Raw genomic sequence first — 6,409 nt, forward strand, 5'->3', positions numbered from 1 at the left:
GTAGAAATTTAAAACTAAGTAGCCTAAGCAGCGTGATGATAGTTGACGATAACGGATCTCTACTTCAAGATATAGGTAACTTATGTTGTTACAAAAAAAATAGGTTAGTTTGTACAAATCTATTACGTTTCAACTCTTTGTAAAAATTAAAAACCATTAATAGATGTCATTGAATGAGGAATAGTAGAATGATTATATAAACATGTTGTAGAATTAAATTAGAATTATAAAAAGAATAAACCATTACAATAAAGTAAACAAGATGTTTGAGCATTGAGGTCTTTGTTTCAAAACAAATAGGATAGGTATGAGAAAATACACAGCTAAAAGCAAAACTTTGACTTACCTATAAATCAAAAATGTATCCTGGTTAAGTAATTGATACAATAAATCCATTTTTATAATAATCCTGCACAAAAAGCACAGGAATATAGTTAAAATAATATTGCAAGGCAGCACTATGCCCTTTGTCTTGTTGTTGGGATTTCAGCCTTTTCACTTTGCATTTGCAGCAAAATGGAAAGTTTCGTCTTTCCAAATGTCCACTGAGAGCGCTAGTGGCCGATAAGAACATATGAGCACGCCCTTCACTTTTAAATTCTATTAAAAAAAACTCATACTATCCAACAATTTGGAAAATAAATAAATTTTGACATTTATTCCAATATTATAATTGAGTTATGATCTCATAAATGTTATCTTTAAAATCGCTCTACACTCTACAGGTTTCTGCAACTGGATCACTAATCGATACCGTAGTAAAAGCACAAAAGTGAAGGCGGTCTTATTCAAACAATAGGTATTGTTTTATTGACTGGAATAATAATATTATTATTAATTGGAAATAATTTACCTGAAATATCCTTATTCAATTAAAAATAGTTATGAGGTTCAATCGCACTCGAATTTCTATATTTCTAGAAGAAGTGTATGATTGCAAAAATTATATGAGTAGCCTAGGCCTACATAGGTGTATGGCGTACAGGTAAATCAGGTAGCGGTGGGCTATAATAAGAAACAGTCGTTAATTAATTAGATGGGCTAATATTCCTCTGAAAACTGAAAGACTGAAGAACAAATAATATGAATATTCATATAGTGAATAATATAGTCTCAAAAACACAATTTGGCTTCTTAAGGGGACTTGATACAGAAGCAGCTCTAATAAAATTTTTCAATACTGTGTCGGCAAGTTTAGACGCCTCCCAGCAGGTATGTGGAGTGCTATGCGATCTGTCAAAAGCATTCGATTGCGTAAATCATGATATTCTTGTTGAAAAGTTGAGAAAATATGGCATTCGGGGAAGGGAGCTGTGGTGGTTCAATTCGTTTTTGAAAGAGAGGATGCAGGCCACCCTAATAAACCATGACAATAAAAATTATCAATCAAAATGGGCTGTAATCAATGCTGGTGTACCACAGGGCTCCATTCTTGGTCCCACATTATTTATTATATACGTAAATGATCTGTCATCTTGCTCTACTAAGCCACTTATTCAGTATGCCGATGACACATCATCTATTATCACTAATTCAAGTTTGAGAGCTGTAGTCACCCAAACACAGGAAGAGCTACTGAATATCAAGAAATGGTTTGCTGCAAATGGTCTGTCTATGAACTCAAGTAAGACCAAGTTCATTACCTTCCAACCCCCCCATTTTGCATCCAGAAACTTTAATGAGTTGGCCGATTTGAGTGTACCCCAGCAGAGCGTTGCTGTTGATCTTCTAGGAGTAACACTAGATAGTAGATTGGACTGGTCAGTACACATTCAAAAAATATGCTCCAGGGTTAACTCGGCTATTTTCTCTCTGCGAGTGCTCAAAAACACATTGAGCTTCAAAGCCCTAATGGTGGTATATTACGGTTATCTTTTTCCTTTCCTCAAGTATGGCATAACCCTTTGGGGAAGATCAAAATTCTTCATCCAAGTATTTAGATCTCAGAAAAAAGCATTAAGAGTTATTTTTGGTAAGCCCCCCCAATATCCCTGTCGAGAACTATTCCTGAGTAGCAGGATACTTACACTGCCGTCACTGTATATCTTGGAGATCTGTTCATACGTTCACAAAAACCTACCAAACTTCACCCGCAATAATGAAATCCACAGTTACAATACAAGGCACTCAGCCTCCCTATCAGTGGCTGCTCATAGAACCGCCATGTTTGAAAAATCTCCGCAATATATGGGCCCAAAAATATATAATAGATTACCTCAGGATATTAGAGACATGGCGGACTTACGAAGATTCAGAGGAATGTTAAAGAGGCTGTTACTTGAAAGGCCATACTATTCTGTGGATGAGTTTCTGCAGGAGTGATATATTATTGTTCCTTGTCTTTGATTCTTCCCAGGTCCTTGTACATAGGTAATCTTGACTAACTGCGTTTTTATATATACTGTATATATATATTTATTAATATTTCATGTGACTATTGTATAATTACAGTATTTTAATGTATTATGATATGTGTTGAGAACCTCCTTTAGGTTGCTCTTTTTGACTTATCCCCAGTCTGATTATTCGGATGTTTGGGATGCAATAAAAATAATAATAATAATATTCAATGTAGCTATTGATAGGTATATAGATTGAATACTTCTTATAGTAATCCATTAATTAAAGATCCCCCAGACGACCACCCCAATCGCCCACATTGATTGTTTTTATCTCATTTTCCCATTATTTTGTAGATTATATTGTACATGATCCAAGATTCAAGTTGAATTCAAAAGTCAATCATATTCAACATCTAAAAAATCTGGTGTGGCGCACTCACACAACTTTCCTTGCCGTTATGAAAATTGATCACCTGACGTGACCTGACACTAGTGTTCACGCGCATCTCAAGTCTATCTACTATTCAAAGATCTGAACCAGCTGGTGACAGAACAATAACGCAGGAGACACACGAGGTTTGCTACCTCTTCATAGTGAATGATTTAATATAGAATCAACAGTTTGCAATAATTGAATAATCACATTTTTCTAATTTCAAGCGTACGGTATTTTCAAATTTAGGTGAAAATGTTACGTTGCTGAACATTACTTGAAGATTTTCATGCTAAATCTTCTCAACTTAAATTTTTTGTATAAATTGTATCTGAAGCCTGATAATTGGAACCTAAAATCAAGCTTTGCATAGATGAGGCGGAGCTCCTAAAATTTTTATAGATATGGGACTTGTGGCAGTTGATAGAGCTTATCAATGACTATTTTAGGTATAAATTTGATCAAAATCGTTGAAGCTGTTTTCGAAAAAACCCTGTTTTTGACAACATTTTTGCCATCTTGAATTGCATTTGATCGAAATTGTTCGTGTCGGATCCTTATATTGTAAGGACCTTAAGTTTCAAATTTCAAGTCATTCCGTTAATTGGGAGATGAGATATCGAGTACACAGACAGACACACACACACACACCCAAATACCCAAAAACCACTTTTTTGGACTCAGGGGACCTTGAAATATTTAGAAACTGGGGTACATTCATTTTTTTCAGAAAGCAATACGGTACTTTCCTTACATATAGTAATAGGGAAAGGAAAGTAAAAACTTGTAGAAGCGTGTCTACGTTGGTATAGAATGGATTGGAGTTTCCGTTCTTGTAAACTTGACTTCAACTTTGCAAAATACATTCATTTTATACACAACTTGAATTCAAGTAAACTTGACTAATGTAAACGTCCCTTTGCACCTGTAGCTATAGTCGCCCTTTTTTCATTTTGTGAAGGAAGTTGTTATTCTGTGTTTTATTGGAGTTCTATACCGGTATATTATGGAAATCTATCATTCTAACTTTTAAGAAGTTCTTTAGATCTACTATGAAGAACAAAAAATAAAACATGATGATATACTTTTATTGCATTATTAATCCTTGGTCCCCGTTATGTCAAAATTATTAATCAGATCCTTCATTATCTTATTATAATTATTATTATTATAGGCCTACTACTTGCTTACGGTACCTACTTATTCTACTTACTATCTGAGCAATTTTGTTTATTCTGGATAGATAAATAATTACACACAATTTTTTTCAAGTGATTCTCACTTTATTCAATATTCTTCAAATAGTACAAATATGTAGTCAAATATTCTCCACAAAAATAATTAAAATGAAATCATCCAGCTATGATAATAAAGTACAGTCATTGTTACAAAACGAAAAATATATTGTGTTTTGTTTCCCAGTGTATTCAATTTATATATGCTACATTAGTTAAGTTTATTAATATAAATATTACGATTCATCATTCTGTCTTTGCTTCATGTTGCAATAATGTATGTTGAAGTTATGTGTATCATGACCGAATATGATTTATTTAATGATGTGTTCAAGTTTATAAACTATGCAAAACATAATGTCCAAATAGCAAGACAGCACTATGGAATATACCTAAATCGATATAATATATCTTACTTGTATTTCATGAAATAAAACTACATTCAAACCACAATGATAATGTCTGGACCTTGAAATAATTATTTGTTTTCAATTTGAGATCTCAATTAGCCACCTATTTTTTCGAACAGTACCTACATCTTGGCAAATTTGATTCTTAGAAATTTTTTTCAGTAGATTCTCAACAAACTTCTTTTATTGATGCAAATTTTATGAAAATAACAAGATTATAATTAAAAATCTCAACATTAAAGTCTGAAGTGCATGCCTTTCTATAATAATATGTTATTCTATATGGAGTAACAAATCACGCATTATTTCCATTTACTTTAATATTAATAGGATGCTCATGGTCTCTAATAACCATTGTACAATATTACTTCAAGATAATAGTTTTAAAAAATATTCCCTATAAATGTATTAATAGGATAATATATCTTCTGATATTGTTCTGTTAGGAATTGATACAGTTTGAAATTGGGTACCTAATCATTTTTTCAATTAGGTACGGTAGTTTATAACAATCAGGTTTGGTGAAAGACATTTTATTGCAATTATTATCTTCTATTCATATTTTTTTAAGAATTCATAGAATGGAAAAGTTTTATAAATGAACTCAAATCTATAAATGAGCAAGCATTACAAATCTATATCACTCACTATTTATATCGGTAGCCTACTATGCGTTTTCTTCAAAGAAAAATACGTTGTGAAATAATTTGAAGGATAGGCCTACTTTCCCAATATAGCCTAACTTACAAAGAGAGAAAGAGAGGTGATTTTAAAGTTTGAGTGCTTCTGAATTCATCAGTTTTTAATGAAAGTTGATGTTAATGGACAAGAGTACGGTACGGTATGTAGGTTACCACAAAATTTTGAAGATGGTGATATTATCAATAGCTGATCAATGTGTTGATGTTTTCAATGGATCCATTGGAGATTATTATAATTTTTAGAATTTATGAATCAGAAAACATTTTTTATTCAGGTAACAAATATATTACAAACTGCATCAATTCTTTCCAACAAACCTTTCAGAACAAAACTTCAAATACTACAAACAATTATCACTTATTATACCTTCATACTTATACCACTTATACAGTACGGTATATGTATATTATCAATCTAATATCAATATAATACATAATTATATGTATCCAATAGCACAATCTCTTCAATATTCAACTTTATCCAAGTTTTACATTGAACTTATAAACTATAAAAATACATGCAACAACTTTAGTTCCTATCATTCAATATCACTATTATTCATAGTTCTACAATGGATATTCAGTTATATGTACAGGAGTATTATAAGAAGCATAAGTACAATATACATTAATCTAGGCCAATATATATATGCATTTTTTACAGGAATTTTATTGATGAAAAGCTGGTGTAAAATGTATGTTACCATTTTCATTGACTCCACTGTGAATTAGGCTTTCTGTGTTCCATAATAATACTTTCATTATATTATTTTGCTTTAACTACATAGCCCAAAATCTTCCTATATTGGAATATATTTTAACTTACTTTCTCTATCAATAGCTTAAATAATACCCAACATAGATAATCATATTTTTGCCAACATTCATAATTTCATAATTTTGTATAGCCGAACAATGAGATTAATCTATTTATCTTTCAGATTCACGAACAAAATAATAATCTATAATCTACAATAAGGATTAATAGATAAAACAGTGATCATATTTATAAGTCAATCTTAGTCATCACATTATTTTGTTTATTCATTCCACGTATTTGAACACAAAGTTAATCAACTTATCTTCGGATTGAATTGATCAATACGGATTATTATCTCATAGAAAAATTTGAATCAATACCATGTAAATGGGGGAGATCAGTTTATTGAGGATACTTTGTTAACAAGTAGGCCTACTTTAACTCTATTCAAGTAGGCTACTGAAATTATCAAAAAGCCCAAGTACTCTATTTTAGCTTCTCTATTTACCTATATCTTCAAGTGCAGAT

General features: G+C 31.5%; 1 protein-coding gene across 1 annotated transcript in view; it reads right to left on the reverse strand.

Annotated features, from left to right (window-relative positions):
- The window catches only part of LOC111055273 (meiosis regulator and mRNA stability factor 1), a 58,307-nt gene extending 57,803 nt beyond the window's left edge, over positions 1–504 (reverse strand). The window contains exon 1 of the mRNA XM_039434310.1: positions 347–504. The gene's annotated coding sequence lies outside the window, so the exon portion shown is untranslated. The remainder of the gene's footprint in view (positions 1–346) is intronic.
- Positions 505–6,409: the final 5,905 nt, after the last annotated feature.

The sequence above is a fragment of the Nilaparvata lugens genome, chromosome 8, assembly GCF_014356525.2.
Source record: "Nilaparvata lugens isolate BPH chromosome 8, ASM1435652v1, whole genome shotgun sequence".
NCBI classification, from domain to species: domain Eukaryota; kingdom Metazoa; phylum Arthropoda; class Insecta; order Hemiptera; family Delphacidae; genus Nilaparvata; species Nilaparvata lugens.